Raw genomic sequence first — 16975 nt, forward strand, 5'->3', positions numbered from 1 at the left:
TTATAAAGAAGGACGCAGCATTGGTTAATATGAGAGAACATTCGATTTTCATATAGCGCAGCTACACCTTTCATGAGCGCGATTTTCATAAGTTCATCTTTGAAAGTAAGACGTCTTGCCTAGGACCTTGTTATTTTCATAAGTTCATCTTTGAAAGTAAGACGTCTTGCCTAGGACCTTGTTATTTTCATAAGTTCATCTTTGAAAGTAAGACGTCTTGCCTAGGACCTTGTTATTTTCATAAGTTCATCTTTGAAAGTAAGACGTCTTGCCTAGGAACTTGTTATTTTTTATCACTCAAAATTCATCAACATAACTATGCTCTACTGTCTTACGAATTTCGACCCTTCTTAAGTAAAAAAAAGTCGGAAAGAATCACATTAGCGGAGTTGTATTGAACTGTTTTCTTCAAAAAGTGTAAAGTCGGCATTGTTGTAGTCGTCTCTCTCGAAATTGTATACATTTTAAAAAGTTCTTATTAGAAGATGAAACGACGCTAAAAATATTTTAATCAATGAATAACGTTTTTTTTTTTTACTGATAAAAGAGAGAGGTGGAATTGGCTACTTGTTTATCAAAAGGGGGGGGGGGTAATATTTATATTGTTGTTATCGATCCATGTTTGATTATTAACACTGTAAAATGACATTATAACCACAATTTTTAAATTTAAATATTATAATTAAAAGGCGTCGTTTCACTTTCAAATAAGGACGTTTTAAAATATTTACTGTTTTGGCGAGAGGCATCTATGTTTGAGTCCATTGTTTTTATACGATATATTCAAACGTACACGGGAACTTTGTATAACGACCAAAGGGAGAGAAGTGTGAAACTTTGTTACGGTATCGAAATGAAATAACAGATAAGCCCTACGGTTGTCTCTTGACTTTCACAGCTCCGAATTTCGATGACTGGATATTTTACGGGTTTTCAAGAAAACTGTGCGTGTTTCCCCATGACCTCCTGACATATTGGAAAAACAAAACTGCATATATCATCGAAGCGCCGAAAAAGTCGATACATATTCCATTATTTTTAAAGATACTATGATAACAAAAATTTGAGGAAAAAATAGATAATACATTTCTTTTGTAAAATTTGTCCTTTTTTTTTGTAACGTTACACTACGGAACGGGTTTTCGAGTTTTTTAGCGATATCTTATCAGGAGGAGAAAGGGGGGGGGTTGATTTTCGGCGTTAAGCAATATCCAAACGTTATTCTTCCGTCTTTTTTTGGGACAGAATCTTCGACATTTCTCGACTCTTGTACAACAAATAAATAAAAAAATCGTGGAAAGACAATAGGCTTAACACAAAAAGGGTTTTACAAAAATAAAACCGATTGCAGACGTAGGCCAGACGTAGGCCTATGTGTAGAGACCTTGCAAGCTGGATACTAAACATAGTATAATATTATATACAAATTGTACTATAATTATATTATTACATGGGCGTAGTCAGGATTTTTTACCATTCGACTCAAAGATGAAACATATGAAAATATTAAACTGTCACTTTTAGATGGATTATGCTCAGATGTAATTAGGCTTAGATTTCATAAACCTACACGAGAATCTACAGATTCCCTTTAGTAGAAAGATACCACCTCTGTGTGTAGGTACTCTGAGACCAGCTAAAGTAGAGGCGCCTAGTCTTTTTGGTAACTTATCTCCAAACTGCACTCCAGTGACAACTAGGTCGCGCAGACACTCATTCCAGGACACTAAGTTTATTAATGCTGAGATTCAGAGACTACTAAAAGAAGAAGTAATAGAAACTTCAAAATCCTCCTGGCGGACACAGGTTCTAATAACAGCCAATGAGAGGCACAAAAGACGTATGGTTATTGACAATAGCCAGACGATCAACAGATTTACGCTGTTAAACGCCTATCCCATGCAGAGAAGATATCACAATTTTCTGTCTTCAGCACTCTGGACCTCAAAAATTCCTATCACAAGATCCCGATTAAAGAAGAAGAAAGGCCATTTACAGCTTTCGATGCTGGGGATAAACTTTACCAGTTTCGAAGAATTCCATTTGGAGTTACAAATGGAGTGGCTTGTTCTCAACGAACTGTAGATAAAATAATTGAAGACGAGCAACTAGAAAATACATTCGCTTATGTGGACAATGTGACCATCTGTGGACATGATGCCGAATCTCATGATAGAAACCTTGCAGAGATTCATCAAAGTAGCACAGAAGTATGGCATTATCTTCATTACCTTCAACGAAGCTGAACGTGAGATAGGGAACACATAGCGTCATACTGCTGGGATACGAAATATCTAAAGGTCAGCTCAAGCCTGACCCAGAAAGATTCAGAGCCTTGCGGGAATTAAATGCTCCGTCGAATATGCGACAACAGAAACGAATATTTGACCTGCTGGCCTATTATTCTTTATGGATTCCTAATTTCTCAGACAAAATCAGCTTGTTAACTAGAAATAAACGATTTCCTGTCCCTGAGGAGGTCAAAGAAGTATTCCAGGACCTGAAGGACGAGCTCGAGATAATCCGCTGTTTACACAATAGATCACAATCGCCCGCTAACAGTGTAGACAGATGCTTCTTAAATAGCTTTAGCAGTTACACTTAACCAAGATGGCCCGCCTATGGCCTTTTTTCCCGGACATTATCGAAAAGCATAAGAAGACACTCATCGGTGGAAAAAGAAGCGTATTCAATAGTAGAATCTTTGAGAAAGTGGAAACACTTTCTTATTGGAAGACCCTTTACCCTTGTCACAGACCAGCGATCCGTGTCCTTTATGTATTGTAGACAAAGTAAAGGCAAGATCAAGAATGAGAAGATCCAAAGGTGGAGGTTAGAGCTATCCTGCTTTCACTATGACGTCGTTTACAGACCAGGTACACAGAACTCAGCTGCGGACACTTTCAGCAGAAATAGCTTCTTCTCCACAATGTCACGCAATGGCTTAAAGTTATTCCACAATAGTTTGTGTCACCCTGGTGTAACTCGGATGCTACATTTCGTGAGATCAAAAAAATTACCTTTTTCTTTGCGAATATTATCTAGGTACTGTAGTAACACACCATACAAGATACCCAAGCATCTAGGATTATCTAGGTACTGTAGTAATACACTATACAAGATACCCAAGCATCTAGGATTATCTAGGTACTGTAGTAATACACCACACAAGCATCTAGGATTATCTAGGTACTGTAGTAATACAATATGCAAGATACCCAAGCATCTAGGATTATTTAGGTACTGTAGTAATACACCATAAAAGATACCCAAGCATCTAGGATTATCTAGTACTGTAGTAATACACTATACAAGATACCCAAGCATCTAGGATTATCTAGGTACTTTAGTAATACACCATACAAGATACCCAAGCATCTAGGTTATCTAGGTACTGTAGTAATACACCATACAAGATACCCAAGCATCAAAGATTATCTAGGTACTGTAGTAATACATCAAATACAACTTATACCTACTGTAGCAATACATCAAGTATAACTTATACCTACTGTAGTAATACATCAAGTACAACTTATACCTACTGTAGTAATACATCAAGTACAACTTATATATATATATATATGGCTCCTTTTGTCTCGAAAGGCAATGGATGCGCCCAAGTGAGTCACTGGTTTTGGCTTAATCTTGATAGGGGGCAGAATCTGGTGTGGCTAATCAAGCCAATTCTAGAACGGCAGACTTTGCCACAATTCGTACATTTGTATGCCTCTGATTTAGGGCTAGCAGACAGGGCAGCTTTCTTTTTTTCCCTCTTGATTAAAGTAGTAGTAATACATCAAGTACAACTTATACCTACTGTAGCAATACATCAAGTTCAACTTATACCTACTGTAGTAATACATCAAGTTCAACTTATACCTACTGTAGTAATACATCAAGTACAACTTATACCTACTGTAGTAATACATCAAGTTCAACTTATACCTACTGTAGTAATACATCAAGTTCAACTTATACCTACTGTAGTAATACATCAAGTACAACTTATACCTACAGTAGTAATACATCAAGTTCAACTTATACCTACTGTAGTAATACATCAAGTACAACTTATACCTACTGTAGTAATACATCAAGTACAACTTATACCTACTGTAGTAATACATCAAGTACAACTTATACCTACTGTAGTAATACATCAAGTTCAACTTATACCTACTGTAGTAATACATCAAGTACAACTTATACCTACTGTAGTAATACATCAAGTTCAACTTATACCTACTGTAGTAATACATCAAGTACAACTTATACCTACAGTAGTAATACATCAAGTTCAACTTATACCTACTGTAGTAATACATCAAGTACAACTTATACCTACTGTAGTAATACATCAAGTACAACTTATACCTACTGTAGTAATACATCAAGTTCAACTTATACCTACTGTAGTAATACATCAAGTACAACTTATACCTACTGTAGTAATACATCAAGTTCAACTTATACCTACTGTAGTAATACATCAAGTATAACTTATACCTACTGTAGTAATACATCAAGTACAACTTATACCTACTGTAGTAATACATCAAGTTCAACTTATACCTACTGTAGTAATACATCAAGTACAACTTATACCTACATCCGTTTGTTAAGGAGGACGCACACTAACATTTTGTCTTTAAAAGGGGGCGCCACTGGTAGAAGTTTGAGAGAATAAAGAGAAAAACGGTATTTAACTTGAGATATCTTCGTATAAATAGGGAGTATACATCTTAAACATGCACGCTTATCTTGTAATAAACATTTTCTTTCTACCGAAAACTTTTGTCGCCAAATCCAAATGAAAACTATCTTGGACAGCTTTAACATTGTAAAAGATTCCATATTTTTAGATACAAATTTCAACGACTAGACTAACCCAACACCAATACCAGAAACCTTGACATTTTGACATTTAACGATTTAACAGATTCTATTTTTTTTAGATACAAATTTAAACGACTGGCCTAACCCAAAACCAAACCCAGAAACCTGCCGAAACTTTCCTGGCTTTTAACTATATCGCAACAAGAATGTACAGTTGTGTTTAAAGTTTCATATGTTTGGCTATCCTGTTGATTTCAAAAAAGCGGAATCATATTGTAATGGTAAGTTTTGTTTCTTTGTTCATTACTTTTTACTCTTGTGTAGAGTAAATTTTATGCATTAGATTGCTCAGTGCGCAAGGGTCCGATGTTTTTTTGTGCATCTGTAAGAAAGGGGCCTTTGGGCTTTTCTTTCTTCCGACGTGAGCCAAACAACTTAGCTGGAATCGGGCTTAGAACTATAGCTTCCTTATAGCTAACAATCAGTCTATGTCAATTAGTTACACGTTTAGTTGTTGTTGTTGTTGTTTTTTTTTGTAATATAATAAGGCTCATTTCTGTAGTTTTATTATGTTGTTAAAATTAGATTGTGTTATGTATTTGGCCGTTCTTAATTATTTTGTTTAGATCAGTGATTAATTATTAATTAGTGAGTGTTTCCAAAACGTTTTCTTCAACAGAACATTTGCACATATTGAAAATTGAGCTAAACACATTACTTTTATTATTTTGTAGCTTTGATTTTTTTTCCCTTTTGTTTTAATAAAAAAGTAATTAAATCGTATTCTAAATTAAGAATTATTATGTATTTTCGAGTATAAAACTAATACAATTCAGACATAAATAAATTAAAAGTTACTGTAGTGTCTAAAATGTTACTATATTTTAATTTTAATTAATAATGCAATCTATTCACTACTCAATTAAGGCTAGTATGTGGTACAATGTTTAAAAAACACGGATTTTGGTGAATAATTTATGAATTCTTTTGTCTGTTGCTCTCTTCATTTTGAAGTGATACACAAAGGTCGAAAAGAGTCTAAACGTTGATCGGCAGCAAGGCCTATAATGGATTTTGGGAAAAACAAGCCGAAATCTAGTAAGCAAAATCGCGACCAAACGTATGAACTTCTTTAGGAGGTATATCCTTAGACTAACATAAATACGGAATAGGGGGATGGCAGTACACAAATTTTTTCCACGTTGCACCTTCTTATTGTTGATCTTCTTCAGTCGTAACGACTAGGATTCATCTCGTGCAACACTATTTCATGTTACTGGAGCCCCACTTTGGAGAGACACTCCCCTCCATTTATATTTCGCAGGTTAAAGCGGCCTTCGCTTTAGTAGTGGATGAGCTGGCCATTTTTTGTATGGCACGCTTTTTTTTTCCATACCATGTTTTTTCGCTGTCCATACATTTCTAGGTCACCATCTCAAATGCACCTTCTCAACACAATTGTCATCCCAACTGCAACATATGCATGTGAGACATGGAAGCCATCTATCAAAATTGAGAAAAGGCTAAATGTGGCTCTACAAAAAGGCTGAGACGGATTTTGGAAGTCAGTTACACAGATCGGGTCTCAAAAAAGGAAATTCTTTGTCGAACATTTAGTGAGGTTGTGACAGAGCGTCGCTTGAGGTTTGCGGGACATGTTCTACAACAAAATGAACTAAGTATACCAAGAGTTGCAATGACATGGAGACCAATTCGAGGAAGACGCAAACAGGTACGTCATTGTATTACTTGGCGCCACACCTTCCTGGAGGACCTCAGAACAGTAGACCTCAGTGTGGGAGGAGGCTTCAGACATTGCCAACGACAGATCCTTATGGAGTCTGCTTGCCCAATGCACCGAACGGCTCAGGAGGACCTAAGTAAGTCATCTCTCTCCACGTAGTGTGGTCTAGGGCTATGTCTTCTCAATGGTCAGTATCAATGTGCACTATTTTGAGGTCCCGTTTGATTACATCCACGTAAAGAAGGTGTTTTTTCTTGCTCGTAAAGAATGACTTTCAGGATGCGATTGTCCTACATCCGGCGAACATGTCCAAGCCAGCGCAGGCGTTGTTGTCTTGGGATAGTAAAGCTGCTTGGAAGATCCGTTCAGGTAAGGATTTCAGTATTGCCATCTGATTTTAAGGATCCTTCGGATGCAACGCAAGTGGAATGAGTTTTTTTTTTTTCTTGCTTTGCATAGGTAGTCAACGACTCACTGCAGTACAGTAGCGTACTAAGAGCGCAAGCCTTGTAGATCTCCATTTGAGTTTCTGTAGTGAGCTTCTGGTTTTCCCAAACTTTTGACCTGAGTCTAGCGTAGGTCGAGGCAGCTTTCCCTATGCGTTTTTTTTATCTCCTCTTCTAGAAACAAGTCATCTTGAATTGTTAATCCAAGATAGCAAAATTAACAGACCTAAAAGAAGCGGGGCATTAGTGACAGGGACACGACAATTCGTTCACTGACATTACGTTCACCGACAAATCGTTCACGACTTTTCGTTCACCCGTCTATTCAATCACACGACTATTCGTTCACTTGACATATCGCTAACCGAAAATTTGCTCACCGACCGTTGATTCACGACAAAATGTTCAGTGGATAGTTATATATTGTTAATATTATAATATATTCTCCTCGCGTGTTTAATTTGTTTACACTAAAACTTTTGTAGCTAGTATTTCCAAAAAACAAAATGGATAGCTATCGGCCATAATCTGCGTTTCTTTGTTAATTTTTTTAGCATAGATAATATTTAAAATCAAATGGTTCACTTTTGAAAAAAAGGAGCCGTTGCAGCAGAACTTTAAATGATCTAAAATATCATTATTTCCGATTTTCATTCTCTCTTCTAGTTTCTGAGATCTAATCGGGACGAAAGGATGGATGGACTGACAGACAACACAAAACTAAAAAGGTCTAATCCCCTTCCGGAGGCCGCCAAAAATAGCTCAACGTATTTGTAATATAATTGTATATTTGATGAACCAATGATTTATGCCAACGGATTCAATCTTTATGAAATATTAGACATATATTACTCGCGGCCCGCGGGTCTTAATTTGCGTATCACTGTCGATATATCAAATAAGCAAATTCACGACAGTCACTGAGAGTGTTTTGTAATCAATTAAACGAAATAATAATGTTATAAGTAAAGCAAATGCGTGAATGTAATAATAGTATGAATGAAGCTATCAAAATAGCTAATCGACCTAACTCCATTTTTTCAAATAAAACATCTGCTTGTATGCCAACATATATTTGATAAAAATATGAAATGAATAGATTTAATTTTGTATGTTCATGTGTTAAAGTATAAAGTAGATCTTGAGTTAGACATAGATCTAGACCATAGACTTATATATACTATATCTTAACTGGACATGGAGATTTTTTAACACTACAAAAAATGTGAAACATTTTCAGAAAGTTGGATCAAGGCGTTGTTTTGTAAAGTAGTTAAAAGAAGTAAAGTTGTGATTTTTCAACCCTAACCTATGTAACATATAATTTAATTTTTAGATTTAGATCTAGTAGTTGAACATCAAAAACAAGAGTACTCTCGTCTCATAATTATTATTTTGCAATTTTTAGATACATTACCTAGAAAGATCTATGTAATCATTCTATTTAAATGTACATAAGATGATTAAAATCAACATAAATTATTTCGAGCAAGGATTTGCAACATTATCTTATCTTATCTTACATAATACAGATATCTCAATGGAAACAAACAGGAAATGGCTTTGTTTCATATATTTGCGTCAATATCCAAGAAATGATTTTGCATTATTTCTAAACTTTGAAAACTAAAGACAGAAAAAATTGATTGGTTCGACTCCCTTTGGAGCTTAAAAAAGAGTTTATGTACATAAAAATATATATAAATATAGGTCTGTGAATCAATCAGTCGCGGATAAGAATTTATTTCCGGTTTCCTGTCTAGTATAATATATAAGTCTATGACCTAGATCTATTTTGTAGTTTTAAATATATCCAGATTAATAGTAGGCCTACTTTATTAACATGGTTTTAAGTAGCATCATATATTTGATCTATTCTAGGCTCATAAATATCGTCTGTAAAAAAAAAAAGCATACTAGATCTGATAGGCTATCGGTACATTAATTAGGTAGACTTACACGCTGATTTCATTTGATTATTTTAAATATAGTCTAGAATTAAAATCTTCTTTTTATAATATCGTAAAGATAGGCCTATAGATAGTTAAACTCGACTTTTATAAACATTGCTAAAACTATAATAGCATCTAAATATACCGTCTGAGAATAAGTCTAATTTCAATAGACCTAATCTTGTAATAGGCTTACAATTTTTTTTTCATAATCTAGATTTTAAAATATCACTTAATACTAGATCTTTACATAGATTTTCGATCTATAAAGGTTATTTTTTTAATAAAAGGGGTCCTTTCTATCGATCGCACGTTTATTGACTTCGTTTACATTAGGCCTATATTTAGGACTACGTTATGTATGAATTACTGTTGACTGTTCTTATGCAAATAAACTAACGAGAAATCGGAATGACATTCTCTATGGATCTCGTTTTTTTTTTTTCAAATGTATAAAAGAAGCGCATAAAAAATTATCCAGATCTAGTAGAAAATACCTAACATGAACTTTACTAAACGAATGGCAGTTTCAAAATAAAAGCATCGACTTAGAGTGACTTTGACGCGAAGGGTGATCAAAAATAAAATCATTTGTGATAATCTCTTGCTCTGTTTTCTATACAGCTTTGTAAAAAAAAAACAAAAAAAACTGGAAGTCGTCGTTCGTTTAGTAGAGTTCCATTGTCAACATGAGGAAGAGAACGATTCCCCCCCCCCCCCCCGCCCCCCAAGTCTAGAGCCGAAGTGAAAAGACTGTGCTAAAGACAGATGCTGTTTTATGTGCTTGAAATGTCCTGTGAATAAACATCCTTGCCTCCTTGAGTTGCCTCCCTTAAATTATTAATAGAACTTCATTGTTTTCCAGGTGAACTCGCTTCTTTAGGAATTTTCGAAACTAAAGAGAAGCTGGAAATTTTGCAACAACAGACAAGATGTGTTTGGATAAACTTCAGACCTATACCATTTTGGTCTAATAACTACAATTTCGGAGATGCATTTATAAATGAATCTTACAATGACGAAAAACATAAAAACCTTTTTTACCAAGGTAGGCGGTTTATGTTTTCTGTATTTTACCAAGGTAGGCGGTTTATGTTTTCTGTATTTTACCAAGGTAGGCGGTTTATGTTTTCTGTTTTTTACCAAGGTAGGCAGTTTATAATGTTTTCTGTATTTTACCAAGGTAGGCGGTTTATGTTTTCTGTTTTTTACCAAGGTAGGCGGTTTATGTTTTTTGTTTTTTACCAAGGTAGGCGGTTTATGTTTTCTGTTTTTTACCAAGGTAGGCGGTTTATAATGTTTTCTGTATTTTACCAAGGTAGGCGGTTTATGTTTTCTGTATTTTACCAAGGTAGGCGGTTTATGTTTTCTGTTTTTACCAAGGTAGGCGGTTTATAATGTTTTCTGTATTTTACCAAGGTAGGCGGTTTATGTTTTCTGTTTTTTACCAAGGTATGCGGTTTATAATGTTTTCTGTATTTTACCAAAACCAAGGTAGGCGGTTTATAATGTTTTCTGTTTTTTTACCAAGGTAGGCAGTTTATAATGTTTTCTGTTTTTTTACCAAGGTAGGCAGTTTATAATGTTTTCTGTTTTTCAATAAAATAAATCTAGGTATCAAGTGTTCAAATCAAAACAAAAGTATGGGAGATAAGGATGATCATGAAAGGGTGACGACGTAAATTTGAAACAATATTTAAACATTTAGCTAAGTTGTTACTCTCTCTTGATCATGGTCGCCTCTGATAGTCTTATCTCTCTTTATTCAATACGGGCGAGTCATTACAAAGCTTAAATCAACTCTTTCTGTCTTGAAAAATGTTTGAACACCTTTTTTCTCACGCACTCATTGTTGCATGAAGTTAAAAATTTGCATAATTATTATTTGGCAAAGACCAAACATAAATCAGTAATAAAAAAAACAAGGTTACAAAGACAGTGTGTTTGTAAACACATACAAATCGGCCCCAGAAATTGTAAAAAGGCAGGTTTCAATATTTTTAGAAAGAATATCAGTATTAAAAAAAAACTGCTTGCATAGTAGATTTAAAAAATTATTTTTTTTTGCTTTCAAAAAAGAAAAAAAAATAGAATTTGTCTTGAAGGTTGCGAGTCTGTAAAATGTAAGATCACATCGTAGCTATTGTTACAAGAATGAAAACAATGACTTGGTGAACACCTTCTTATTTCTAGAAAATGGCTGGACGATGTTACATTGTTTAGATAGAATGTCATGTTGGAAGTTGCACCCGTAACATTTTTTAGCAACACTTCCTTAGTGTGTTTTATTTTTAATCATTTTATAAATGACTTTTAAGTACAAGTCAAGTAAAGTTCACTGTTCAGACCTTGCGGTCTATAGGGCAGATGATGACTTGTACTTAGGATTATTTATTTTGTATTAATTCAAGAAAAATATTAGCACTGAGTTGCTTTATTTTGTCCTGGTGATGTGTTGGATAAATTTGTAGGCACATCTGAATCCGTGTTTCTATATACAGTGTTAAATTAATATAGATTAAAAATAAATGAAAAAAAACAACTAAAAATTGTGATTAGGTTTCTTTCTTTTCTTTTCTATTACATTTTAAAACAACAACTCTCGGACCTCACTGTGGAAACCTACATTGTTCCTCTAGACTCCAGCTTCTAAAGGGGGCTCGAACGAAAGAGTTATCTAGGGAGTCGCCACCCGGGAATGTCAGAAACACTGCCTTACTATGTTTTATTACAAGTCATTGTTTAAGTGACTTGTATTTTGGATTATTTACTTTGGATTAGACTCAAGAAAAATATTCATCGCTGATTTGCTTCATTTGTTGGATAAATTTGTAGGCACCTCTGAATCCGTGTACGTCAGGTGATTGTGGAGACAATGCACATCTCATCAAAATACAAACGTGATAATTAGTATGAAAGTATATGGGAAGTGGAAAAAGTTCAACTGTTAATGGCTTTTGTAGTTCGAGTTGTTGTTGTTGTTTCGAGTTACGCTGTAATGTACAATAACAAACAAGTGAACATATTCACGTCCAGACCATGTAACACTGTTGAACAGTCAAAGTTATCGAGAATATGTATATAGATTTGACTAGAGTAATACCTTTAGTAAAATCACTAAATTTAGAAAGCCTTCAGGACAGAAGGCTCAAAAGTAAAGTAGCAATAATACATAAAACACTGAACCATAATCTTCAAATACAAAAACAAAATTTAATAAAATACTCTGAAAGACACAAAGATAAAGGCACATTCCTCGTCCCATATGCTAGGACAAATTTGTACAAATACTCCTTCTTCCCTAATGCTATTAGAGCATGGAATGGGTTGCCTGAGCTAGCCAGAAAAACCAGTGACTTGGCAGAATTTAAGTCATTGGTTAATATGCATGACTAAATGCATGACGCGTAGGACGTAATCATCTTCTTTTTTGAAGTAACGTCTGTATTATATAAGATCATAATCATTTACACTGCCGCAGCTCATCAACTTATAATCGTCGCAAATACAGGAGCATAAGCGAGTAGCCAGAACGAAGTCAGTTTTGAATGTTGATCCCAAAGAAACAAGATGTCAGTTGTCCGAAGACACGCAAACCTTAAGTTGTTCCTAGTGCATGATTCATGGTCACACTTGAGGGATACAACAACAGTGCGAATAAAAAAAGGGGAAAAAAATGGAATGGTCTCAAAAATGGATTTAAATCAATTGGCACATTTGGAAGTGTGCAGCTCAGTCTTAATGGAAATTTTTGTTTCTGGCACAAAAAAAAAAGGGGGAGGGCGGCATTTTTAATTTCGCACGGAGGCGGCCACAACCCTCGCGGCGGCCCATATCCCTATGTTCTCAGGAGGGCCCCAACTGGTTAAGAGTTATGGGCCCAAGTGCGATAAACTCTTTTGATACGCCATAGGCTGTGAACCCCCAATTGGCCCGTGGGCCCGGGTTCATTAAACCCCTTCGCGCCATGGATGCTATGCCACTGTATATATATATAATCAAGTATATATAAATGTATATATATATATATTATATATATGATTTTTTTCTTTGGCCCTTTGGATCGCATCTAAGAGAAGCGGACATAATGTTTGACATAGTAAAAATAAGAAGACCTGGGGGGAAAAGAAACAATTGCTTCAAAATATTGAATGTGTGTGCTAGTTCTTTTTTTTTTTTTTTTTGCTTTAGATATAATGGTACATTTTTCCCTTTTGAGAAAATAACCGAAACAAAAAATACAAAGATTTGATAGAACGCTTGCGGTTTTTCGCGAATCGCTGTGGTCAGGTTGCGAATCTGTCAAATCCTATTCTTAGTGAGCACATATGAGATAAAAAGAACCCGGGTACAAAACAATGGCGTGGTTAGAGTGGGGGTAGGAGGAGGAGAATTTGAAAATACCCCCGTGGCCCCCTCTTGAGAGGGGGGGGGGAAATATCTTTTTTACATTAAGAATTAGATATTAGGCAAAATGCAGGGCCCCCAGAGAGGTCAAGCCCACTAAACGATAGAAAATTTCTAGTTACGCCTCTGGTACTAATTTTTCTGTGAATCCGTCCAACAGTTGCTGAGATCTCTTTATCAATCCGTCATTCAGTGAATTGTATTATTCACTTATAATACAGACTGCTGTAGATTTGCCTGTTAATAATCAGGTCAAGTCTAAAGCATATTTTGACCTCTTGACAGAGATTATCATAAATAATTATTTATAGTTTATTTTTTTTTAATTAACTCTTTTTTTTTTGACAGATTATCCAAGGTTTAATTTTCGAAGATTCGGGCTTATGTTGATAGCAAAAGCATGCGGTGTGTATGAACCTAACCACAGACTGTTGGTTATGGAAGCATGCGACATGCCAGGAAGATATCAAACATCTTGTGATTTCGGTGCGGTCTGTGAGATAGAACAATTTACGAGAGATAATCTTTAAATTAACTTCAACTTGAATACTATGATTGCTATTGTTGTTGTTGTTTTTAAATATTAAAATAATATTTATAATAGGAAAAATTCATCCTGTTTAAAACATTGGGGTGGGGGGGGAATTCCGCAGTACATTTTAATAAAATCTTCTATTTACTTACATTTTAATATTTAAGATCACGCTGGAAATGCTTCTAACAGGGTCCTCTGTGTACCATAGACAGGAGTTTCTAAACTGTGATACGCGTATCCCCAAGACATGTGTTTCTTAAACGAAACGTTTTTATTTCGTTTTGACTCTTTTTATACTTTTTCTTCTAAGTTTATTCCTAGTGGGAAGTAAATATTCTAGAAACGGAAACGGAGTGACAGACAGACAGACAGACATTTAGCATAAACTTAATAAAGGCTTTTCCCGCTTATGATCATCACTAAAAATATGCATTACACAAATAGGTAAAACAAAATTTTATAAAATACTCAGACACAAAGATAAAGGCACATTCCTTGTTCCATATGCTAGGACAAATTTGTACAAATACTCCTTCTTCCCTAGTGCTATTAGAACATGGAATGGGTTGCCTGAGCTAGCCAGGAAAACCAGTGACTTGGCAGAATTTAAGTCATTGGTTAATATGCATGACTAAATGCATGACCCATAGGAAGTAGCCATAATCATTTTATTTTTGAAGTAACGTCTGTATTTATATAAGAAAAGAAGATAAGATGGGAATTGTTTTTACGTTGTTTGTCTGTTGTTTGTTTCGACCGTTGAGAGGGTGAGTAAACATGTTACATTCCTTAACTATGTGATACTGACCAGACCTCTGTCTATGGGGGAGGGTTTATCTCAAGAGGTATAGCTGAACACGTAACTCTTTATTTGCTAAGTCTATTGTATTGAGTTTATAGATAGAAAGATGACCACATCAAGTCAGAATTGATTGGCGTATTTTAGCCTACTAAGACAACATGTGGACATTGTCTAGTCTAGATGTCACATTTTATGAGTAAAGTCATGAGTTTATTTACTAGGAGATAAATTTCAATTAAATGGTTGCTTTACCCGACACACTCCTAACTCATTTCCTTTTGTTGCACAAACCACGAATATATAACTATATTTCACTATTGATGGGAACTAAACTAGATTTAAAATTTCAACTACGCTGTAATAAATTTACTTCATATGTTTGTTTCGTTGGTTTAGACCCGGTAATCTATCGGATTGTAGGATTCGATCTAGTTTTTTTTTTTTAAAATCATTTTACAAATCTTTCTCCAAAATTAATTCAGTAGCCACTATCAATATTAAGCTCTAAACGCAAGGCAGACAGTTTGTAACATGTTTGTAAACAACTGCCCTGATGTAGATGAACTTACCACAATCGTCGATTCTTACTGCATCCAGTTCTGTGAAAACTTAGTGTTGTAACTATGTTCCCGCGCTGATATATATGGTGCGCACTGGCACACTGTTCCATATTAGAAATGGAAATACAGAACAGGAAATAGAGACATGGTGAATGCCGGCTGAGTTGAAAAGAAGAACTAAGAGAACTTGGCATCCTGTTGGTTTGTGTGTGTGTTATTTATTTTATTTATTAAATCACTATCACCGTTACTCTTCCTTTGTTGAGTGCCTGCCTTAGAATTGCAACAATATTATATATAATAGACCCAGGATGACCAAAGAAATAAAGGAAGGAATTATGAGAAAAGAATGTTCAAGAGCAGTCCTTCTGAGTTCACTCCAGCCATAAAAAGCCCTTAAAAAAGAAATTATTTGAGATGTGAACTGAATGCTTTAGTTTTCCTTGTATGTGTGTGAGAGTGTGTGTGTGTGTGTGCTTTAGTGTGATCTTTGTTTTCAGTCCAGGAAGGTTGGACAATTGTCGCGTAGACCAGAGACAATTCGATTATTAACTTAGTTATTCGAACAGCTACTTTTGTAGCTTAGTAGAGAGAGAACGTACTTGAGTGATTGTATTTATAGACTGAATGTATCTTAGTGAGTGTGTTCAAACATGGATATATAGGAAAATATTCTCTTCTGTCTTAAATATAAGATTGTAATTATATTGGAATAAGTTTTTTCAAAATGATCTTTAGGTTAAACTCAAAAGCTTTTAAGACAAACCGGTATGAACGATTAATTGTTATTAAACTATCTACTGGGATATATGTGAGATACCCAGAAAGCTTTGACAGTAAAATTGAACTGCTTGACCTAATTGTCGACCGCAGAATAATAGATCAAAGTATACAAAACATTTTACAATACTGCAAAATATTGAGAAATGGAAGCTATACTATTTTACTAAAAGTAAACATGCTTGGGAAGACTTCCACCCTTTACAAGGATCTTGTGCTTTCAGTGCTGTCTGTGAGAAACAAAAATTTACAAGAGATAATCTTTAAATAACTTCTTTTTCTAAGCTTAAAGTAGACACTTTTATTTTACATCTTTGGGGGCTTTCAATTTTTTAGAATGCAATAAGAAATTGAATGCTATAAAGAAAGTCTTGTGACTCAATTTGTTGTTGTTTTCTTTTTACAATAAATTTAAAACAGTGTGCTTCATTTTGCTTACATTTGGATTTTGGTTTAAGATTTTGGTTTAATTTTTTATAGTAATAAATGCAACAGCGAAAACAATATGATTACGTGTGAGATGAGAGCCCATTAGAACTTTAAGTTTTAGGACAATCGACCTGAAAATATTGGACGAAAAAACATAAGACTCTTCAATGAAAAATGCTTTCAACAACATACGAAACTGGTACACAACCATAGACATATATATATAGACTGGACGATAAAGTAAAAATTATTATAGGAAACATTTGGGAAAAGATAAGTTTGTATGAGTTATACAGCAGTTACGAGCAGTGTAAAATTAAAAGTATTTATAGTTTGTTTGTTTTTGAGCCATAATCTATATAATTGATAGAACCCCTTCTGTATTATTATATCTCTAATCGTGCCTAATTATAAATAGTTTTAAATGCTAGATTTAGATCTAGTCTATATAAATACTATAGTAAAAAAATACTACTTACTA

Source organism: Biomphalaria glabrata, chromosome 3, assembly GCF_947242115.1.
Source record: "Biomphalaria glabrata chromosome 3, xgBioGlab47.1, whole genome shotgun sequence".
Classification (NCBI taxonomy): Eukaryota; Metazoa; Mollusca; class Gastropoda; family Planorbidae; genus Biomphalaria; species Biomphalaria glabrata.